This window comes from Ambystoma mexicanum, chromosome 6q (genome assembly GCF_040938575.1).
Source record: "Ambystoma mexicanum isolate Mex_15411 chromosome 6q, UKY_AmexF1_1, whole genome shotgun sequence".
In the NCBI taxonomy this organism is placed as follows: domain Eukaryota; kingdom Metazoa; phylum Chordata; class Amphibia; order Caudata; family Ambystomatidae; genus Ambystoma; species Ambystoma mexicanum.
In genome coordinates this window covers 345,276,960-345,299,730 of record NC_090937.1, presented here as the reverse complement: position 1 = coordinate 345,299,730, position 22,771 = coordinate 345,276,960, and positions in this window count along the sequence as shown.

Genomic DNA, 22,771 nt, shown 5'->3' with positions numbered 1-22,771 from the left:
ATACCACACTCCCAGGACTACAAATCACAGAATGTAAACCTAAAACCAGGACTGACGTCACGGTTTTGCCACACCTGTCTGTCCCGGAATAGGTGCTCTGTCCTCCTCTCTCAAGCCCAAACACTGCGACTTTCTGCTATGCATCTATATAATATTTATTTTTACAGAGCATATGAGGCAAGTGAGTTGGTAAATGCACCACGCTATGAAGCGCTTAATCGAATAACAGTGACAGGACAAGAACCTCTGACCATGCATTATCATAAAGACATTGCTGGACTTGCATGTCTTGTGAATTATAAATGATACATTTGCAACAAGAGTAAGCATAGTCCAAGGTAACAGTGCGAATTTCCAGATATTCACATGGCACCACAAGCAGGTAACCTGGGGTGGACTGGGAACCACAAGAAGCCCTGGAAATAATGTTGACAGTGGTCCCATATAACACATTTTCAACAAGCCATCTCCAGAGTTCCCTATAGGCCAGTGCCACCCATGTCAGCTAATGCTCCTGAGTGTGGCGCTGCCCGATGACAGGCACGCATGCGGTGGCGTGACGTTGCACGCCGCCGTGTGCAGCATAAATAAACGGGGCGTTTCCAGGCCGGGCAGAGCGACCGGGAAGTCCGAACCGCAAGGACCTGTGTAAGGTGTCGTCCTTGTTAGTTGGGGGCTATGGGACCGCATGGGGGCATGGACGAACCCTCAACAGTGGCGACGAGTGGGGGGAAACGATGCCCGGACCCAGCGGTGAATATTAATACAATTTTTTCACCGAAATGAGGTGGATGTAACACTTCGTTTCTTTGCCGCGGGTAGTGCGTTACCCACGCGACTGGCGGCCATTTTGGAAAACAAGCTGTGGGACTTCACGAGGCTCCGGTTTCGGCTCGGAAGTGGCCCCAAGCTTAATTTTTGGAACCCCTGACAGCAGGAAGGCATACCTGCAGGAATATGTGCCTATCTTCAATTTTGGCTTTTTTTGGGGTTTACTACGTCGAGTGGAAGCAAGGAGAAAGGCTTTGGGCCTAGGATCTATATGACCCACACACTTTTTCCTCTTCTAATTTTTGGAACATTTGAAGGCTGAACAGTTCATCCTCATCTCTTTCATCATCAGGCTGAGGGACACACTCTGTTTCATCCTCTTCATCATCAAGGTGGTGCATCTTCATCAACAGGTGGGTGGCCACGCTGATTTTACCCTCTTCATCATCACAAGGTGCTGCAGTGACTGTGGAGTTTGAGTTGCGGCCCCGGTGTTCCATGCTGGGGTGCCTGTGCGCTCAGACTCATGAGTGACACTGAGGACCAAGGTGGCGCAGCGGCAGTTCAGCGGCCTCCTCCACCCCCACCACGTGCGCCACCTCAGGGGCAGCTTGTGCAGCAACCTCCACTTATTCAGGCGGCTCCTCAAGGTCTTCCACTTTTGGTACAGCCGGCGGCGGGGCCCGTTGCTCCACAGAACCCTCCGGTCATGGCCCAGGTGCGCACCCAGGCGGCTCTGCTGCCCATCCGCGAGTTTGATGTGTCAGGCCCACCATCTAGCCTAGGGCCCAGATGGAGAAGGTGGGTGGACCGTCTGGACATGTACTTTCGAGTGGCCCAGGTGGTGTATGATGACACCAGGCTGGCAACCACGCTGTATTCGGCGGGACCGTCCGTGCAAGAGATCTTTGAATCGCTGCCGCCTGGGGATGGATCATATGGTCAGGCGAAGGCTGCCCTGCAGGCTTACTTCTTGCCTCTTGCCAACGCGGACTATGAGTGTTTTGTGATGCTATCGGCCAAGCAGAAGGACGACGAATCTCTGGACTCATTCTATGGCCGCCTGAGGTGTCTCTCCTTAGCCTGCACCTGGGGGGATGCAGAGGACATGATTAGGACAATGCTCATCCAGGCATGCTCATCGGGCAAACTCAGGCGCCAGGTGCTACGAGAACCAGGCATCACGCTGCAGCGCATCCTTGAATTGGGGAGGTGCCATGAGGTGTCAGAGGCAAGAGCAACCAAGATGGAGGCAGGGTCGCGCCCCATCAAGACTGAGGAGGTATGTGCGATGTGGCGCGGCGGCAGGGGTGTCAGAAGGCCTGGAGGTGCTCCCCGAGAGAGGGCCGGAAGGGCAGGGGAAATTTGCATAAAGTGTGGATAAGACCTGCCCCACCCAGCAGAGTGCCCGGCGGCAGGAAAGACATATGGGCGGTGTGGCTTGCCAGACCATTTTTCCAGGGTATGCAAGGCGGCAACGCCCATGCTGGTACCGAGAGGCCCAGGCCGGGCAAGTTTCACCCGCCAGGGCCGGCCGCCCAACGTCGCTCAGGTGGATCAGAGCGAGGAGGACGCCCAGGTGGAGGAAGTGGAGGAGGATGAGGAAGAAAATGTGTTTTTTGTTTCGAGTGTGTGGGTCCTGAAGCCGAAATCCCAAGCAGCCCGACGCTGTCAGGATCTGCGTTGACATGAGGCTCCCAAATAAGGCCATCAGGAGAGAAAGACACCTCACCCCGACGATTGACGATGTCATTGCAGAGGTACAAGGTGCTCGCTTCTTCTCGAAACTGGACCTCAGGGTGGGGTATCACCAGGTTGTCCTCCACCCCGAGTCTAGATATATCACCACCTTCACCACACATCGGGGGCTCTACCGTTACAAGAGGCTTAGTTTTGGTGTCTCCTCGGCGGCCGAGGTATTCCAGAACATAATCCGGGGTGCCCTAGCGGACTTGGAGGGTGTTCTGAATATTAGCGACGACATCTTGGTGTTCGCGAGAACGGAGGTCGATCATCTATGGCATCTGGCAAAGACATTTCAGAGACTGCAGTCCTTGGGCCTCACCCTGCACAAGGAGAAGTGTGAATTCCTCTGACCATCCATAGAGTTCTTTGGTTTTGTGTTCAAGGAGGGGGGAGTGTCTCCTGATCCCAGGAAGGTGCAGGACATAAAGAAGGTGCTGCCTCCGGAGTCTGTGTCTGAGGTACGGAGCTTTCTGGGCATGGTTACGTACTGTGGACGGTTTATCAAGAATCTTGCCTCCAGGTCGGAACCGCTCAGGGCACTAACGAGGAAGGACACGATCTGGAACTGGGGTCTGCTGGAACAGGCCGCGTTTGACGATATTAAGGGCGCACTGGCAGCCGAGGACACCATGTCCTTCTTCGATCCCATGTTACCATCGGAGATCATTGTTGACGCCAGCCCGTTCGGACTGGGCGCCGTCCTGACCCAGGTATACCGGGATGGGGGTGTCCGCCCGGTGGCCTACGCCAGCAAGGCCCTGTCAGAGGCGGAACAATGATACTCGCAAATTGAGCGGGAGGCACTGGCGGTGCTCTGGGGATGCCGGCATTTCCGTCTCTATGTCCTGGGACGCCCGGTGACAGTTGTGACGGACCACAAACCGTTGCTGCCCATCCTGGCGGGGTCATCTTCCAAGCCACCCGCGCGGATTGAAAGATGGATGCTCACCTTGCTGGAGTATGGGGTCACTCTAATCTATCGGCCTGGGGCGAACAACGCGGCCGATTACCTCTCCAGACACCCGGGGGCACCTGGCGGAGGAGACCCGGACACGTGCACTGAGGAGGCCGAAGAACATGTCCGGGTGGTAGTGGAGAGGCGGCGACACCGAATGCCATGCCTTTCCAAGAGCTGGAGGTGGCGGCAGCCGAGGATGAGTGCTTTAACATCCTGAAGCAGTCCATGCAGCACGGCTCTTGGAAGTCGGTGCTGGAGGCCCTGGCAGGGCGCACGCAGGAGGCCAGGACTGTGCTGGAGCAGCTATGGAAAGTCCGGGAAGAGCTATCATTTTCTACGTCCGGACTCCTGCTCAGGGATGACCGGATTGTGGTGCTCCAGTCGAAGGTGGGCGACGTGATCGTGCTGGCCCATCGTGGTCACCAGGGTGCCGCCAAGACCAAGGCCCACCTAAGGCTGAAAGTGTGGTTTCCGGAACTCGAGCGCAAGGTGGATGATTTCGTGGCGGCCTGTGTGTGGTGCCAGGTGGCTTCTCCACTACAGCGAGAGCCGGAGATAGAGGTGATGACTCGCGGGACGCGACCATGGGAGGTCGTCCATGCGGACTTCGGCTCCACCACGATGGGCACTCACTTCTTGGTCATAGTTGACGAGTATTCCAGATATCCAGAGGTGGAGTTTGTGGATTCAGTAGCGTTTGAGCGCGTTGTGGTGGCCGTGGAGAAAATATTTGCGGCCCATGGGTTCCCTCAGACGCTGTGCTCGGACAATGGCTCACCATTCCAGAGCGAACATTTTTCGGAGCTGCTGCAGAGCTATGGGGTGGTGCACAGGAAAATCACTCCCCTGTGGCCAAGGGCCAATGGTGAAGCTGAACGGCTCATGAGGACCCTTAACAAGACCTTTAGAATTCCCCAGGGGCAGGGACAGCCATTGCAGAGAGCATTGTACCAATTTCTGAGGGTCTATCGCACCACGCCCCACACATCCACTGGAGTGGCCCCGGCGGAGGCCCTGTTCAGGCGTTGCCCGCGTGGGCTCCTACCCGAAGTGGGGGAGAAGGAACCGGGCGTGATCGATGATCGGCAGGTCGAGGCGGACCGAAAGGCACAGATCGAGCAGAAGAATGCTTGGAGAGGGCTTCGCCCACAACGACTGGAACCAGGGGACGAGGTCCTCATTCGCAACAGACATCCACATGGAAAGCTCTCTCTGCCCTATGAGCCAGAACCGTTGGACGTTGTTGCGGTAAAAGGGTCCATAATAACTGCATCAGACGGCCGGTCTGCGGTCACTCGAAATGTCAGCTTCTTCGAGAAGCTACGGGATCCAAGAACTGACCCACCTCCTGAGCCCGATCCCGGTGAGCTCCCAGAGGACTATGATGAAACACCGGGCCTGCCTGAGTCTCCAGCCAGACCAACGCCTGTGGACAGATCACCCGTGCCGGGGGTGAGCAGGAGGTACCCCCAGAGGGCTGGGCGAGGGAAACCTGCTCGCCTCACTGATTACGTACTTGTACATTTGGCTGAATACTGTAGCGGTAATCACTGTTGAAGTAAGGGGACCCGGGTGGCTGGTAATAAGGGGAGTTTTCCGACAACGGGGAATGTTAAAATGTTATTGTTATGGTGCATCGTGTGCAGTGCATAATTGTAGTGTGTGTTTGTTCTCCTGGAAAAAGGAGGAGTGTGGCGTTGCCCGATGATGGGCACGCACACGGCGGCGTGACGTTGCACGCCGCCGCGTGCAGCATAAATAAACGCGTTTCCCGGGCCGGGCAGAGCGACCGGGAAGCCCGAACCGCAAGGACCTGTGTAAGGTGTCGTCCTTGTTAGTTGCGGGCTATGGGACCGCATGGGGGCATGGACGAACCCTCAACACTGAGTAGCGAGCAAAGTGAAAGTGGATGAAGCAACGTGCCCAGGGACACACGGATGCCGTGATTTGAGCCCAGGACTTTCACATCTGACCCACTGCACAGCAGTAAGTAACTTAAATGCACTCTCGACTTAACACATCTTCTCACACCGGGTCAGGGTGGGTTCAGGTCAGTTGCCGAGCACACTCACCCCCGACCTGCGTCCTACACTGAGAGAGGGCATTGCAAATTGCATTAGAGAAAAATGTCCTCTACTATTTGAAGTAGTAAGGGAATGTACAGGGATAAAAGGCATTTCAAACAACATCATGTGGCAGTAAAAAAGTAAATCTCTCTTGTGTTCCCCCTCCACGCTGTGGCTTATGGAGGAGGCCTGGGAAATGACAATTATATTACTGGGATTGAAGCTCAGGGGCACAGTCTCTATACCTGCTGCATAATGATAACAATAAGGACTATTAATATAATTGCCCGACCCGACCCATTGAATCGGTGCGGTTCGATCTTTAATGGGAAGCTGCCAGGTGCCTTTACAAATGATGAGGTGAGGCTTGGCACCATCCATCTTGGTGTACCCGCACCCTCCTATCTGAGATCAGCACAATGCGCTGGCGCGTTGATGAAGTATTTTGAGGAGCACCAGAGATATGGTATTGTTTCTGAGTGAAGGTAAAATCTCACAACTGGCACAGGCATTTGTCAGGGACCCCCCTTCACCGCGATTAATAATGGGCATGCGGAGAGTGCGGGGTCACTGGCATGTACGACAGTGCACTTCCCTTCTGCACCCCTCCCCCTTTCCCGTGTCACCCCACAATGGGATATTGATGGACCCCATGACAAGTTCATTAATAACAAAAGATATGCGTGTGGGACACTCGCCTGGGTGGCCGAGGCCCTGCAGGCTTCTGGCGAGCGCAGCTGCCGTGACCTACCAGCAGCACTGCACACACGACGAGGAGGACCCACCACCGTCCCCACCCAGCACTAAGAACACTGCGCTCTCACCCGTCTTCGACCTTCCTTGTCAGTCTTAGTGGGCGGCCGGCGCCGCAGCTCTGCAGGCCACAGCGGCCCCTGACCAACAGGCTGCAGCACACATGATGAGGAGGACTGGACCGACCAGCCCCACCCAGCACTGAGCACACTAGACTCTCTGTCACTCGCCGTCTTACTTACCGTGTTTTGGAGCTTGGACGCTCATCGGCACGCACGCGCAGGGAGAACCAGTGATCCACACGACACACACGCTGCTGTGTGAGGCGAGGCAAAATGGCGGAACCAAGCACACACGGCACCGTGCTTGGAAGCTGTGGCCACGCCCCCACAGCTGACACGCTCCCGTCCTCGTGAAAGTGAAACAAAGGTTAACTCCATGGAGAAGAGGTCTCCCACAGCTTTAATGAGCTGAACTTCTGCGGCCGATTTTCAACACAAGATTTCGGTTCTGGACAAAATCCGGCTCTTCCAGAAATATGTTTAGTGACATATAGGGACTGGAACCCTGAAATAAATAAATAACACATGTTGTGTTATGTATATGCATTTTTAAGGAAAGCTTTGGGAAAAATATTGCTCTCGCAGACAGGGCACGCAGTTTTAACATACACAGCGCTTTTTTGTAGGCGAGGTCGGACAAAGTTCATGGTTGCCAGGCAACCATGACCTTGAGTGCCAGCCTCCAGACCTAGTGGAGCCGTGCCCGCCCCCAGTCCGGCATCATGAAGCCTGCCCTGCAAGTCGCTGCGCGCACGATTCAGGCCACCAGTGACTTAACTCATAATTCTATTTAAAATAATCAGAGGTTGAAGGCACTGGCAGGTTGACTCGCGCGCACGGTAACCTGCAAGGCAATCTCCATGACCTCTGCAATCTTTTTGCAACCTCTGATTATTTTTAAAATAATTATGCAGCAAGGCCTTAATCAGAGGTTGCAAAAAGATCACCGAGGTCGCAAGGGAATCGCCAGAGGCCGCAGTTGCAACCTCTGGCGACCCCCAAATGACGTCCCTGATGGAGTGGGGAAACACACCGAGAGGATGTTCCACTATGTGTATAGGCGCGTTATATAAGCCACATCATATCATATCACCTGTCTGATTTTGTGCAGGAAATTGTATTGAAAATGGGATAGATACGTGAAAACCCAAGGAGAGTTTGTCTTCCAGGATCTTTCGGTATCTGTGTCATTTTAAAACACATGCAAAATAGGCCTGTAAGCGAACTAGCAATAATGTACACCAAATGATATCAACTGTGCCTCCTTGAACATAAATTAGTTTGTGGAACATTTAAATTAAGTTAAATAGGCACTGGTAGGATGCACAGTTAGTGGCTGATAGAGCACAGATGTAGGACATGAAAGGTAGCGGGAGAGCACAAGGTCATGCACAGCTATGGGCACAGCTTGAGCAAATCCTTGAGCAAAATGGCTAAATTGATGCGACACATGTCAGATAGCAAAATGTCAGAGAAGCTATGTAAAATAAAAACACTTGGTTGTGCAAATAAACACTCAGCATAAAATAGCATAACAGTAGTTGGTACTCAACCCACCAATCTCTCTCTGGAAGCACCCTGAAGAATCTAAACCATCCGTTGAAAACTACAGAACTTTTTGTGAGTATGGATCTAATGGTAAAAACAAACATTAGCACCCTAACGTGGGGTGCTAGACAATAACTTAAGCTTGGAATGTCCGTTTTATTCTCTGGTATGAGCCTGCTTGGTTGGTGCCCCCCGTTCCTTGAATTTCACCCCCAGAATCCATGTACCTCCAACACAGATGCTAAGAACGCTTTACATTTAACCAAAAAAAATACCTTTCACAAGCCGCACATTGTGGGTTACGTTTTTACGTCTACTCAAAGCGGTGGTTGTGGGGATGAATGGAAAGTATTCAACTATCGCATGAGGTGCTGAAAAAGTGTATTGCTTCTTTTAAGTGTGGTGCACAAGCAGAAATTGTATAGAGAAATATTGTGCAGATAAAGCAAGTAGGTAGGTGCCTCAGGTAATGTAGAGAACCTAACATAATACATGGCAAAGTCTCAATGTAAATCAAGGCATTGCTTTATCCATTAACATTTCTCAACAGGCACTTGCTTCCATGAGAGACAGTACAAGGCAAATGACACAGGGCCTCATTATAAGCTTGGTGGTCGGGAAATAAGGGTGCCAGACTGCCAGACTACGATTATGACTGCAGAAGCCAGTGCTCCAGCATCTGCTGGCATGCTTTTCACAGAGGCGGTTAGCAACAGTGGCGGTGCTTCTGTGTTCCCATTCCTGTGGAATACTATGGGACTCCACAGGAAAGGGGACTTACATGTGGCACTTGCTTCCATGAGAGACAGTACAAGGCAAATGACACAGAGCCTCATTATAAGCTTGGTGGTCGGGAAATAAGGGTGCCAGACTGCCAGACTACGATTATGACTGCAGAAGCCAGTGCTCCAGCATCTGCTGGCATGCTTTTCACAGAGGCGGTTAGCAACAGTGGCGGTGCTTCTGTGTTCCCATTCCTGTGGAATACTATGGGACTCCACAGGAAAGGGGACTTACATGTGCCACTGCCTGACATCCCGGTCCAACACCACATAGAATATCCCGGTGGCACCGGGATATCAGGTGGCCGAACAGTGTTACGGGGTCGGCAGCAACCCGCCAGTAGCACCGGCGGGTTATCGGCGACCTCGTAATGAGGCCCACAGAGTTGGTCACATGTGAACAATGAAAGGAAAAGTGAGTTCCCTAAACTGGGAACTCCCGTCCCCTGTACACTATCTTGGGATAGTTACCAAACAGTATGTATTCAAAAGTGATAGGCTCTAGCCATAGTTTGAGAAAATGTGGTCTGAATTTACAAGTAGATACATATCTTTAGACATAGCACGACTTCTTTCATACAACCTATAAACAAAGGTGATGCACAAGTGATTTTAATAAAAATATCCAACATCATCAAACATAAAATTTGTCATGTGTCAATAATTGAGTCCCAATGCGTTTCGAGAGGTTCTTTCTTCATCAGGGGAGTTCTCCTTGTCACATTTCTACAACTAATTACAAAAAAGTATCTCAAACCTCTACTCATGCTATTCAACTCAGTTCAACCTATACAACTCTGATTCAGCAAATCCAAATGTTACCTGTGTCCTTGAATGTGTAAGTAGTTTATTTCACAAGTTCTGATGTTATTCAATCTCCATAGTAAATTGGGGAAATCCTCATTAGTGAAGTGCTATCCAATAGATCAGCGTACTTATCGCTCTGTATAGTGAAATGAAAAGTCAGTCCAGTGCTACCTGGCTGCTCTATTTTTGAACTTTTCAGTGGGTCAAGAATATATATTTTTTTTTAAATTGTCTTTAGAAGTGTGCTCTTCTCGCAGGTACCTCTAATCTGCAATCTGCAATGTGCAAAGGATAGGATGTATAAGATGTCATAGGTCAAATTCCTTAAACCATGGTGCCTGTGTTTTTAGCTTACCCTGCCTCCATAAATCTAGTAAATCATAGTAATCTCCTTCTGTCCTGTAACTCTTACTATGGAGATACCTGAATTAAAACATTAAATGTTACATTATGATGTCTACAAATATCCATACTTCATAGCATAACTGAAGTGAAACAAATAGCCCTAAGGATTAAATGTACTTACTCTAAGTACTCCATAAACAACATACAGAAACCATTTATATTGTTTACCTAAGGGTGTGCAAAGTGCTACATTGGATACATTGCTACATTGGATACACACATGAACAATGCACAGAAAGCAAAAAGAAATGGCGCCAGTTACAAACCAGGGAAACATTATTCATGTTGAAAACAACACTTGTCTATTGTGAAGGCATTATGAAGTAGACACAGGCAACTGAGTCGAGTTTTGGGATACAAACTTTTATTAATATAAGAGTGGTGTTGGAAAAAGGCCTAACTTGACATATGCTAAGGTAGGAGTTCCCCCATCTAAATGAAACTAATGATAGTCTATGTCTGGAAGTCCAAAGCCAATGTCTGTCCTTGTTCAAAACCTTTACTTGCCCTCACATCTAACTGTATACAATGTGTAGGGAAGTCAGCAACAAATTAGAAGTGTTAAAAAAAAGTTCAGAGCTTCTTCCAGCTCTTGAATGGAAAAGGTTTTTCCCTTCTCCAAGGTTCAAATAGTTCCGGTTATCAGATATGGGTTCTCTTCCCCATGCGTTCAAGTCTCTCAAGGTTCTCCAGATTTCACAATGTTCCAAACAACATAAATCACTGGGAAACTCCCCAGCTCTTCTTGTTTAGTCACTTTTCACAAAGTTATAGAATGTGTTCCTTAATTTCAGATCACATACATCTTCCTTGATTCAGTCACAAACGTGGCTTTTCCATATGTGGATGCACTCGGTCTAGGCACAGTTATTGGACCACACGGTCCATCCATTACAGGTCACGCAACCGTTACATCTTACTTGTGTTGGTTTCATATGCATTATGCCACAGTTTCAGCTTTTCAATGAGGCTTGACTTTCATTCACATATCCTTGATACTTGATACTTGATTATATCTTGCTTTATCAGCATTCCCTTATAGTTCTTGCTCAAAAAGGCCAGTATAAGCTTCCCAGTACACTCTCCTGCTAGGAAACATGGACACTGTTTCTTGACTCTTGTCTATGCTTGTTTGACTCTTGGCAATGCTCGTTTAAACTCTTGACAATGCTCATTAAATGCATGTATTCCTATCAACAATAGCTTGCTTCTTTGCAAATGTTTATTTGATTCCAGACAATGCCTCTTTTCCTCTTGCCACTTGGAAATGTTCATTTCAATCATTCATTGATAATGTGGTATTTACTTTCCCACCTCCTGCTGTTCATTTGACACGTCCTGGGGTCCTTCAGCCTTCTGGGCAGACTCACTGGTCCCCATTCGTATGTCGATTGGCATCTGTATGGCACTGGAGAACCTCCTTTGGCCATCTCTGTCTTGCAACACCTTTCCACAGCCTTGGGCACATTCGCACTGGACCTCGCTTCACCCTGCTGCCTTCCCTGGAGCACTAGTAATCGCTGTGCTCACGTTCCTGCAGCTGCAGATGCCTGGGTATCTCCTCTCTGCTCCTGGTGTCTCCGGAGAATTCCACAGCACCGGTTCCCTTTCTCCATTGTCTGTGAGTCTGGACCTGGCTTCTCTCAGTTTCCCGCTCCTCCGCTGTTGCAGCCGCTCCGGGTCTCCCCCATGTTCCCACAGGGAAACAGAAGTCCCACCAATGCGTCCTCGTTTTAAAGTTCCCTGCATCGATTACGATGTCAGGAAGACTAGACCGCTTAGTTTCAAATCAACAGTCTTTCTTCCGTGTTTGATGCCTCTTCCTCGTCTCAGTATCAAAGTGATGTCCATGTATGTAAAAGTCATTATAGAGAGGATGTATGTGTCACGCTCACCTGATTCCCACGGAGGCGCAGGTCTGGCTTCGAGTGCTGATGCTTCTTCAATGGTGAAGCGCAGGACTCTGATGATGGACAGGACGGGCCCCTCTACTCTGGCTTTTCTGGCTCGCAGGAATATTCCCCTGTGCGTGAAAAGGGAGTATTACCTACTGACGGAATAATGCTCAAGCCTCCCACTCCCTTCCAACCCTCCTCGATACCCTTCCACGATTCCCCGTGAAGTCTCACCTTAGGGTTTGGAATGATGAGTTCTCCATCCTGCTTCTGATGCAGCGGGGCGTTGAAACCCAGTTACTTCACTGGATTGAGGTTTGATGGGAGTTCAATATAAGCTTGACTATTCAGGTGAGGCGCTGTAAGAGTTCTGTTGCAAGTTTAAAAGTTCAAGCTTAATAATAATGTTCATTGTCTTATTGCAGCAAGCGCTAATGCTTATGTCTTTTTCCCCTTAGGGGCCGGGGTTCGGAATGCCGGAGATATGGCGCCGACCCGAAGTGTAAGTTCTGGATGAGCGTTCAGGTAATGTCTTTGCATTCGCTCATTCAATGCCTTTGTCTTTTTTCCCCATTGGGGCCGGGGTCCGGAATGCCTGGAAGCGGCAGGAACCGAAATTAAATGGGAATGACCCAACAGGTAAGTCTTAGAAGGAAACTGAGCTTTTCCTTTTTCCCTTCCTTCTCTCACCTTGTTTTCTTGTCTTTTCTCTCTAGGCTCTGGGAAGTGGGTGCGGATCCGGATGATCGCTGCTGAAGATGGAGGCGCCCAGGAAAGGTGAGTGAAATACAGCGCTGCAGCGATCGAAACAAAATGCTTTTAAAATGATGTCTTCCCTTTCAGGATTGTCGGTGTGATGTCCCCGTGATGCAGCTTTAGCAGGTAAGGTCTTCTTTCTCTCCAATTCCTTCTTATCTCCTTTTGCAGGCGACCCAGGATGCTGACAGGCGTGGCTGAAGTCCAGATGCAGGAGCTGACACGGTGAGCGTCCAGCTGCGAGGAGCAGAACAACGCGAAGCGTGAGTTGCTGATCGGGCGTGGTTTAAATAGCTTTGGAAGAAGTTCCAGGCATGTACCCTTCCACCGATCAGGTATGTATCCTTCCCCGACCACACCCAGGTGGAAAGTAGTCGCACAGGTAAAGTAGTTCCATTCAGGCCTCAAGAGGGCCTGGATGTAGCAGCATGGTCTGCATCAGGTAAGTGCACATTAAAACACTTGAACACATGTATAGCTTTATGAGCCTGGCGCCTAAGGCGCCAGGAGAGGGGTCCAACATGAGCCTGGCGCCTAAGGTGCCAGGACTGTGTCCAAAGGGCCCCAGCTTGGGCCCGCTGGCACTTCCCTGGGGGGAATGATGCCTGCCTCTGGGGTTGCTGGGTCGGATCTGGCTCCTTGGAGGTAGGCATCATGACAGTATGGTTCTGCTGTGTCTTTTCCTCGTCATAGTACCCAAATGATGTCTACTGGGAAATGATGTAGGGGAAAAATAGGGAAGGGACTTATAGAAACCTACAAAGGCCTGGGGTATATCAGATTCTTTGGAGCAGGGAAATGGGGAATATCATGTGTCACCCAAGGGTGCCTCATCCCCATTCCCCAAATCTCCTCCATCCATGTGATCCTTCCTCGCGTATACACCCGAAGTATCAGGATCCGATAATGAAAGCTGTTCCCTGGCCACCTGAGGGGAGGATATATTGGGGAAAGCAGTGAGGACACCCTTAGATTCCTCACACTATGTATTCACCTGTAATACTATATATCAAAATGTTAGTATGTGTATAAAATGAAGCACCAAAGTGTATGACCTTAATATTGATAGTGTTTAAATTGGAAATATGATTCTTTGTTTACCTTATGTTAAACAACAAGGAGTGAAGTATAAAGAATATTTAATCAGAATGGCATGCAACATTTCATGCAGAAAAGATCAATAGAGGCATTGATTACACTTCTTCCCTCCTTAAGGATTCCAATAGGGTGGTTTATGTTCCTATGAGAATAGCCTGGGCATTTCAGAGTGGAAAGATTTATTTTATGCTTTAATCATGAAAAACCCATTAACATTCAACAACAAAAGGCCCAACTGGACAATGCCCCTCCCACAAGAGGTGAGTTGAAGAATATATACTAAAATTCCTCAAAGCTGAAATTCTTGGTGTGCTCACTGATAACTACCAGGGCAGCCCCCATGGCAAACCACTATCTTCTTCTAAGAAACATGTGTGTATTTAATATATCACCTTTAAACTTCGGCTCTCATAAAACATGTCCATATGGTCAGCTTAATGGGCCTAATGGATATTGAAATAATAGAGGGCTTGCAGGCAGATCTAGGTTCATCATCGGTTGAGGACAAGTGTGGGCATGTAAATTTCCCATTAAATGTCAAGCACTTAATATTTAGCAGTTGCATGTTAAATAACAGATAATGATTTTTCGCTTATAGAATCACAATTACTTGAAACACTTGTGTATAGGCGCGTTAAGAATGCCATATCATATCATATCAATCATACCATTTACAAACAGGTCAAAAAGTGCACATAATAGCTGATAATCTCCTCTATCATATGGCACTTAATCTGAATCGTCATTTCATTATTGAATACAATTTTTAATATTCATAACGTCATCAATAAACATCTGACATAGTATGCCGAATAGCCAAACATCCGTCTGCGATAACAGATTTCAGAAATATATATTTAATTGAGGTATTGAGGTCGCATGTTTCTACCCAGAATTATGGAATGAAAATAATTTTTAATTCAAAAGTGTGAGTGTGAAAGAACCCCACCTTTGCTCATGTCAAAACATAGAAATTATGATTAACCAACAAAAACTGGGAGGGTTGTATTCTATGGTGGTGTTCGAATATTGAGTAAGCCAATGGAAAGATTTGACTACTAGTGTGACATAAGCGTGGGAATATTGCACATTATAATAAGCAGGAACATCCAGGAAATAGGATTCTGAGTTGACTCTTGAATCAAAGGTTACACAGAACAGATACCATCTGTTCCACATAGATAGATGCTGAACTTGGATATTACCTGGCAAACTGCACCATACCCACGAGGAGAATATTACCTAGTCCAGATTTTCTTTTCAAGAGAGAGCAGAGTCCGACTGGGATTTCATATGAAAACTCACGAGGGCTCAATTTGGCTCAGCACTTTAAAGAATCTTTCAAAGTGAGTATGAACATTCTTCAAATGTTATTAGATAACCTCCCTAGAATCATTGCCCTGTTAAGTCCCTGGGGTGCAAGGGAATTGGGGCAGTGATTTCCACTGGAGGGCAATCATTCCAAATAGAAACACTTGATATTTTTTAAAACCCAGTGCGATTTGACTAACTGCAAAGGACAGAGGGGATGACAAATAGTTATTCACGAAAAGACAATAGGATATTGTAGTTTGCTAGTGTGTTACGCTCACCTGGTCTCTGTGGAGGCGTCCAAGCACGGTTGCAGTCCTCCCGGGGGAGAGGTCGCTCGGGTCCGACTTCAACCTCTGCGCTTGTGGTGACTGGTGGTAATAGGTGATGCTGCTCAGGACTCCTCCTGTTGATTAGCTTTGGCGAGCACTCCGTCCTGCTGCTTCTGGCAGGGGCGTCTGTATGATCTGGACTGAGTTCCTTCACTGGTCCCTTGCACGTGGTAGTCCTGCTGCGACTAAGCCACTATACTTCATGTAAGTGTTCTTGTTTGCCTTTGTCTTTCCTCGTCTGTTTTTGTTGTATTGTAAAGTTTGTTGTCTTGTATTGCTGTCCGTTCCACTTTTGATATTTGCTCTTTTGCTTTTTTCCCTTGCAGGTGATGTTGTCGGCCCGGCAGAAGCTGCAGAGATGGAGCGGCAGCCAGAGGGAATGAGGAACGAAGCTGCAGCGGTACAGTAGCTGGTAAGTTGTTAACTAGGGGGCTCGCGTGGTTCAAATGTGGCGTGGCCTTAGGACGGATGTTCTTTCTTCTTCTTCACAGGGTCCAAGTTCATGGATGCGGAGTGCAGTGCTGCGGCATTGGGATCAAGATCACTGGATGTCAGGAGATGAGTCTGCAGATGAAGCGATTAATCACCTGTTTCCTGGAGGTGAGTATGCCAGGAGAACACCTGGTTTCAAAGGTAAGTAAACTGGTCCAAGCGACGGTGAGCGTCACGTTGCACGAGAATGCACAGTAACGTGAAGCACCGGCCTTAAGGATGGAGCAGCTTATATAGCTAAGCTTCTGAAGCCTCACCCACCAGGTTCAGCCTGCCTGGCACACCCTGCCACACCTGATGAGTCAGCACATGAAGACCAGGCCTAGGGAGCCACACCTGATGAGTCAGCACAAGAGGATGTTCTCTGGAATAAAGGCTTTCAGCTCCTGGAAAGCTCTTGTAAAATAAAAGCACTCCTGCACTGAAATAAAGTAAAAGCACTCCTGCACTGAAATAAAGTGTTCCTGCTCACATCTCTATATGAGCCTGTCACCAAAGGTGCCAGGACTGAGTCCAGCCAGGGCCCCTGTGTTTATGGGTCCCAAAGGGACATAAGTGAGTCAAGTGACTTGTTGCCCCATAACTAGATGGTGTGGCTTTTGTGTGTTGGGGCCTGTGGCCATGACATAGTGTGAGTTCTGTACTGTTTTAATTGTATTAATGCTTAGGGAGCTCATATTTCGTTGAGAACCAAGATGCCTTTTCTCTGTGCATGTGCTCTGTAAAACAGGGAATATGTTCCAGTGCTGACAGTGCAGCATCTGGTAAATGATAGCTAAAATAAATAGAATCATTGCAGTTTCCACAGACATAGTCAACATTGGGCAGCCGTACAAAGGCAGCTGGCATCAGAACCCAAAGAAGAATTGCTTAGTAATGTGTGATCTGTGAAAATTAAAGATACTTTAAAAAGAATTTGGGAATTAGAGGGCGTTTAATTGTGTCACTTGACCACCCCTACCAAATGACAATAATGTAAATTGAATTCCCCCTTCACGCTGGACCTTGCACAGAATAACCCTGTTTGCAAAGTGAAAGGGGAGGGGTACTCATGCCTGTATCAGAAAATTCTAAACCCATTCTCCTTGGTAGGGTTGGTAAACCAAGATCCGTTGGATTCTAAATTGAAAGCACTGTTTTTCTATACCAAAATTACAGAATTCAATGAAACTCATCATGACGTTTAAACTGAATTTATATGCTAGTAATCCACAACGGCACATTCACACAAGGGTGGAAAATGTATGTACATAAGTGTACATGAATGTAATTTTTCTATGCCACTTTTTTCTGGTACCAATACTTGATTTTGATACCATAGACAATTAAATGTTCTGGGCTTAATATATATGGGCTCAAGCTGCTTTTGTATAAATGTTAACTCAAGAGAATAAACTGACCTAAAAGCAGGAATGTTATCATAACATTGAGAATGCTGTTTAGAGGTGGTCTCACATTATTCCGGATGCCAATATAAGAAATGCATGTATTTTATATTATAGTGTGACTCATAGCAAGACTGTCACAGGTAGGCCTGCTCTAATTGTGTATATCATTTTTCATATCCATATATATGAGTAATTGGTTTCCCTTGCATAAAGTAAGGGGACCACCTTTGATTCATTTTGTTTGAAAAATAGTTTGAACCATAAGCCTGTTCCTTTTGCTAAAATTGTGGGTGGTACCATTTATCAGGGAGTGTTAAACTGGTGATGCCCACTTAGCGAAAAGACCAATATATTAGCCAATATCTTCGACAATGTAATAGTGCTGGCAGTTTAAAAACATGCCGTAACGCCACCACACCCCATTTAAGTCCTAAAGGACTGCAGAATGGGGAGTAACAAAGATGCATACTTTGGCAGTAAATTACAATTAACACTGTAAATTCATCTTGTCTGTATTAGTGTTAAATGTGCCTCCAATTTTGGTATTAGGTTTGTTTGTTTGTTTATTCATTTGTTAAGTGCACCAGACTCGTAAGTAAAAGGGCGCTGCAGTATGAAAATGCAAAGCTTACAAAGTTGCGAAATATACACCAAATACAATGCTTACATGCTTACAAAATATACACAATACACAGTATACAAGATAAGAGCAAAAACTAGGGATGGCCTATGTAATTACAGAAAATAAATAGTGAACCATGTACAAAAAATATAGGTTGCAAAAGTGATGCCTGCCGTGTATCACTCAGGCTTACAGGTAAGCTATATTACACATGGTCTTCAAGTGTTAACACACTATTGCAATATTAATGCAGGGTGAGTAGGTCACTTCAGTAGCGGGCACAGCCAAAATGGATACTGGGAGACTAGGGGTCAGTAGCGATGATGTGTTTTATTACATTTTTTCTAAAGTGTAAGTAAGGTTGGTCAGCTCTCAGATCTTGTGGCAGTGAGTTCCAGAATTTACCTGCCTTTACAGGGAAGCTATTACCACCGATGGTGGTGAGCTTATATTTAGGTATGCAAAAGTGATGCCCGCCGTGTATCACTCAGGCTTACAGGTAAGCTATATTACACATGGTCTTCAAGTGTTAACACACTATTGCAATATTAATGCAGGGTGAGTAGGTCACTTCAGTAGCGGGCACAGCCAAAATAGATACTGGGAGACTAGGGGTCAGTAGCGATAATGTGTTTTATTACATTTTTTCTAAAGTGTAAGTAAGGTTGGTCAGCTCTCAGATCTTGTGGCAGTGAGTTCCAGAATGTACCTGCCTTTACAGGGAAGCTATTACCACCGATGGTGGTGAGCTTATATTTAGGTATGGTAAGACAGTTAACATTCCCACTTCTGGTAGGTCTGAGGGAAACTCTTCTCTGGAGTTTATCTGTAAGGTAGCTGGGGGCTGCGTTGTTGAGGGTTGAGGTTGTATATTTCTAAGCATTGCTTTGTATATTTAATTGCTGTGTATATTTAAATTAGGGTAATTAGTTGAATTGTCACCTAGGTTTAATTTTAATTAAAAAAGTTAAACACATATACATATGCATCACAATGTTTCATCATTAAAAATGTACTGTGCAGAGTGTGTGAGGATTAATAAGCTTCAGACAGAAAATTAATGTGTTAATATGTAAATTGACGTATCTTTGGTCTATGTGAGTTATTTAACCATTTGAGTAGCGACCCTTTTGGGCTCAGAATATACAGGACTTGCCCTCCACTATCAATTTAGGTTGTACATGTACGTACAAAGAGAAAGATAAGAACACCTTTTTTGGCATATAACTCTCTGCCTCTCTGAAACTTGAGGAGCACCTCAAGACCTTCCTATTTGCTTCTTCCTTCTTTCTTCCTCTGTTCTGCTGATTTCCTGTCTGATACTCTACTAGTCACCTGGCTACCCTCTGATTTCAGTCCCAGGTCTTGCCCGGCCAGTTGCACGCCCGCACTGCCTCCCGGCAACACTTTCTCCCTTGTATCGGGTGAACCACATCCCACTCATGACACCATTTGTGAAGGCATCTTGGAGTAAGAAACAGACAACAGATTCTGAATAATAAAAGTTTATTAACTGTAAAGGTCAGGATGGACAAATTCCTATCTTGGCCTATTCTATGGTGGGATTTCCCTACCAGGCCAAAACTAAGAAAAAGTCAAAGTCCAAGAGTTCAACTTAAGAATCTGTCTGGTGTCCAAAACCTATACTTTCCCTCACAACTAATCTATATACGATATAGGGATGTCAGAAATCAATAAAATAGTGTTCAACATAAGGTTCTGAGCTCTGTCCAGCTCGGAGCTTTCTTTCAGCTCCCTTGTCCAAGTGTAAACCAGTTTGAATAAAAGTCTCAGGATAGCCTTAAATTCAGATGTAAAGGTCACAAATACCCAGATTTCAAATCCCCAAGTTTCAAAATATAGTTCCAACCACAAAAGTAAGTTAGACCTCAGGGTTCCCTTCCCCAAGATTGACTTCCAACATGTAAGGAGTCATTTTTTGAAGTATGTATGGTAGTAGTGCACTCCTCTGCAATTGGGAGGAAATAGTTGTGGCAGGTCAACATACCAAATGGTTGAGGGTTTTTAATGCTCCTTTGGGTTGCTTCCTTTGATGAGAAGACATTATTGATTTTGTATTGAATTGTGCACCTGTTTTATTTCTTGCTGATCAGATTTACTGAAGAGATATTAGCTTTTTTTGTGGGTCTGGGTGTCTTCTTTGATCTTTATTGTATTATGATCTGTGGTGGTACCAGACTACCAGTGCGAGCCGTGGGTAGGTGTTCAGGGATTTTGTTTTGGAATGGGAGGAGTCAAAGCTTCTTCGGCGATACTGTGCTTATCATGGACATTTGTAATATCAGTGATGCGCGAAGCACTGTTTTCGGCAATTGGAGAATCTTTGACTCTTTTTCTCAGTGAGCAGCCTCTGACAAATGTATTTGTTTTTCCCCATTGCTGATAGGCCTAAAGGTAAACTAATTGCACCTCTCCACTCTGTGCACAGTATATCAATTGACAGTACCCTCAGTGCATATGTGCTACATTTTGTCCATATTCTGGGGCAACCAATGTTTCCAAAAGGGCTAAAGTGAAAATGCTGCCGCTAGGGTGTTACTCAGACACTGTCTCTGGGTGTGACAACTCAACCAGCGGCAAAATGGGGCACATTAAAGTACCTCTGCTTTAGCTTCTGTATCGGCTACTGAGGGCAGCGCATAAGAAAGTATCATTTCATTCTTCATGGAACTTTGGATGAAGTCACACGTTTGACAAAAATAAATGAGGAGGGCGAACATCCTGCAGAAATTGCCAGGGGCTAAGAACGTAATAAAAAAAATGAAAAGGAGATTTTTGTTACCTTAGATACATACTCAAAAAACTCTATAACCTCATGTAGAGCCAGGTTGCCATTCAACCAAATACCCTCCCTTATTACAAAATTCCTAACCTTTATCATGAATATGTTCATCAAGCCTGTCTTAGAAAGTACAATGTTTTATCAACCTGCTTAAGACAGTAATAAAGTCATCAACATATGAACCGATTCTCCCACTGTTTTCTCTTTGTACCAAATCTGTACTTCTCTGGCATGTTTGATGTTCATCGAATTTCTTGATACAATTTTAAAAAACCTTTAACTTGCTTCTACTCTTCTTCTCATTGGAATGTTCTCAAAGTACATGTTGGAGCTCTGGGAACCTTTGAACAAGTGCTGCCCCTGTGGTCCAAGGGAACGATACATCAAATCCTTCACCTTTCCCACCCCAAAGGTTCCCCATAAACTGCAAACAAGTTTTGCAAAAAGCCATCCTTCCACTAACTCCACTTAGCTTGAGGCACACCAGCAGAGGGAATAAAGAATGTGGGCCCTGACACATCCTGAATTTTTAGGTTGATCAGGGCATCTCGTTAGCTATTATTTGTACCCCTTAATCTCATAAGCAAGCAGAATTTAGTTTGATATATGCCTCCACCTAATCGTAGAACACATTTCAAAGGTGGAGCCAAAGTCCCCGGGGACCACAAAACAGTGAACACAACCCTCAGGACTTAATTCCCTGCAACAACAGAAGCAAAATATCAGGTAGAACCAATGCAATTGGGCACCATAAAGTATGTGATGCCGTCCATGTGGTATTGTTTCCCAGGGACAATAACATTAAGAAATACCTGGCAGTACTGTAGGGAAATCTTGTGAGAGTGTGACCTTGGAACACCATGCCGACCTTATGCTTTTCAGAGACAATGTCATCATGATGAAAATACAGACGCTAGCCAAATCCCATGATCCTTCACAAGAAACACCTTTGGTGAGTCAGTCTTTCAATTGTATCACACCACAAGGTAGCGTACATCTAAGTACCACTTTCAGCCCCGCTCACCCTATTTATTTGGTGAAAAACATTCTAATCTCCAAACAATGATACACAGGTACCTCAATGTCCTTGTTGAACATTCGATCCGTACAAGATGTCCCCTTCAAATTACTTCAACTGTGATGAGCCTATTCTCTTCTTTTTGTTAATGGCTTCTTTGCCACTTTGTCTGCTGGGGTCTATAGTGAAGTGCCACCTTTTGACTAGTTTTGTAGATCAAAGCAAGCACAATTCACACACAACAAGTTAATTTGCATTCAGGGATACATTCTTATTATTAGGTTATAGCATGCAAATACAAAAATGCCACAACTGCTCAGACCAGCCTGCCCTACTTCAACTGTTCTTTTTCAAACGCCTGGAATAATATCTGATCACACTCTACATTTCAAGCATTTAGTAAGGCAAAATTGTGACATTGTACGTCTCAGTGCAGAATGTGCCCATTTACACCCAACCCTTTCTTGGGTAGACTTCAGAATAATTTTCAGCCTGCTCATGAATGCTTACAATTGTTATCAATGTTTAGAAGTTTCTTTGTGAAGTCTCCTTCTGAAGTCAAGGTAGATGTAACTGCATTTATTAGTTTTGAACCAAAAAAGACATTGGAATGCATTCAAATGGAATGGGTACTGCATTATGATGATGCTCAGTCAAGCACAATATCTAGTAAGATAAGTAAAAACATAGGGGAGAGGGACGAGGCTGAAATGTGGACACGTACAAAGGCTATAGGAACTACTTCAAAGCCAAGTATGAAAAGAGAAGAAAACATACTCACCACAGTGGATAGGGTCTGCAGTTCTGCAGTGTTATCATCACAACATCACAGCAGCGTGAGATGATGATTGATTGATTGATCCATTTATAACGCGCTGTGAACAAACCAAATCGAATCAAGGCGCTAATCATCTGCAATGACATGATTGTAAGTGAACATAAATGGAAGCATAGACAGATTAAACTAGCGGTTACCATACTTATTCAAACAGGTGTTTTTTTTACCACTTTGTGGAACTTAGGAAAAGACTGCAGATCTCTAAAGGGAGATGGTTCCATTCTTTGGGGCCAAAAACGGAAATTCTCCAGTCACCTCTGGACACACAGGACGACGGGGGAACAGTCAAAAGAAAATTGTTCTGCAAACGAAAAGCCTGT